A 2,036-nucleotide genomic window follows, 5' to 3' on the forward strand; every position below is an offset into this window, starting at 1 on the left:
CACTTCAATTACTGACAAAGAGGCCTGGTGCGGTGGTCACGCTTGTAATCCCAGGCTGAGGCAGGCGGATCACAAGGTCAGGAGTTCGAGACCAGCCTGGCCAACACAGTGAAACCCCGTCTCTACTAAAAATACAACAATTACCCGGGTGTGGTGGCATGCGCCTGTAGGCCCAGCCACTAGGGAGGCTGAAGTGGGAGAATCACTTGAACCCGGGAGGTGGAGGTTGCAGTGAGCTGAGACTGTCCCATCTGAACTCCAGCCTGGGTGACAGAGCGAGATTGTCTTTAAAAAAAAAAAAAAAATTCTGACAAAGACGTCAGTCTTCTGTTTAACAGGGTAATAATATTTGTGTAACTGTTTAAAGATAATTGGTTTCTGTTGTGATCCTGTGTATTTCATTCATTGTGCTCAGAAAGATTCTGAAAAGGCATCCATAGGTTTCATAAAACTGGCAAATGGTCCACGGCACAACCCTAAGTGCCCAAAACTATGGACAACAAGCAGTCTCTCTGGGTCTCTGATGGGTTTCTGAAGGTCACCCGCAAGGATCAATGTAAATGGCCAACTCTTGGTAATAATGGACTGGTAATTTAAACAATCCTCCCAACACAGCTACAAAATTAAAGTAAAATTTACATGGACATCCCTCATAAAAACTATCAGAAACCAGAGTTTCTTAGAGAAATAGCCGATTCCAGATGAGGAGAAGGATATTAGAGGAGCCTGAAATATCCTGTCATACCAGAAGCAAGGAAGCTCTATCAACGACTGTTGGAATTGTGTTAAGTAAACAAACGGGGTTGTTTTGAACTATTTTCTTGACTTCTGCATATAACTGAAAACTACCATGAGGAAAAGTTGAAAATAGGCCAGGCACAGTGGTTCACACCTGTAATCCCAGCACTTTGGAAGGCAAGGGAGGGAAGATTGCTTGAGCCCAGGCATTCAAGACCAGCCTCAGCAACATAGGGTGATCTCATCTCCACTAAAATTTTAAAAAATTAGGCACGGCAATGCATGCCTGTAGTCCGGGCTACTAGGGAGGCTGACACAGAAGGACAGCTTGATCCCAGGAGGCCAAGGCTGCAGTAAGCCGAGATCATGCAACTGCACTCTAGCCTGGGTGACAAAATGCGATCTTGTCTCCAAAAAAAAAGCTTTCTGCCCATGGATGACACTGAAGCATCATTAAAGTCTCTCTTCTCCATGCCATCATGTCTAAGTTACAGTCTCCTAAAGAGCTCGAACAGCTGAGGAAGCTCTTCATTGGAGGGCTGAGCTTTGAAACAACGGATGAGAGTCTGAGGAGCCATTCTGAGCAATGGGGGATGCTCACGGGCTGTGTGGTAATGAGAGATTCCAAACACCAAGCTCTCCAGGGGCTTTGGGTTTGTCACATGTGCCACTATGGAGGAGGTGGATGCAGCCATGAATGCAAGGCCACACAAGGTGGATGGAAGAGTTGTGGGACCAAAGAGACCTGTCTCAAGAGAAGATTCTCAAAGACCAGGTAGGTGCCCACTTATGTGGAACAAATGTGAAAAGGACATTTGTTGGTGGCATTAAAGAAGACACTAAAAAACATCACCTAAGAGATCATTCTGAACAGTTCTGAAAAACTGAAGTGATTGAAATCATGACTGACCGAGGCAGTGGCAAGAAAAGGGGCTCTGCCTTTGTAACCTTTGACGACCATGACTCCGAGGATAAGACTGTCATTCAGAAACACCATACTGTGAATGGCCACAACTGTGAATTTCATACTGTGAAATTAGGAAAGCCCTGTCAAAGCAAGAGATGGCTAGTACTTCATCCAGCCAAAGAAGCGAAGTGGTTCTGGAAACTTTGGTGGTGGTCATGGAGGTGGTTTCGGTGGGAATGACAACTTTGGTCATGGAGGAAACTTCAGTGGTCGGATTTGGTAATGATGGAAGCAATTTTGGAGGTGGTGGAAGCTACAATTATTTTGCCAATTACAACAATCAGTCTTCAAATTTTGGACCCGTGAAGGGAGGAAACTTTGGAGGCAGAAG

General features: G+C 45.3%; 1 pseudogene; it reads left to right on the plus strand.

Annotated features, from left to right (window-relative positions):
* The first annotated feature begins 862 nt into the window (after window positions 1-862).
* The window catches only part of LOC105520336, a 1,640-nt pseudogene continuing 466 nt past the window's right edge, over window positions 863-2,036 (plus strand).

This window comes from Colobus angolensis, unplaced genomic scaffold (assembly GCF_000951035.1).
Source record: "Colobus angolensis palliatus isolate OR3802 unplaced genomic scaffold, Cang.pa_1.0 Scaffold379, whole genome shotgun sequence".
NCBI classification, from domain to species: domain Eukaryota; kingdom Metazoa; phylum Chordata; class Mammalia; order Primates; family Cercopithecidae; genus Colobus; species Colobus angolensis.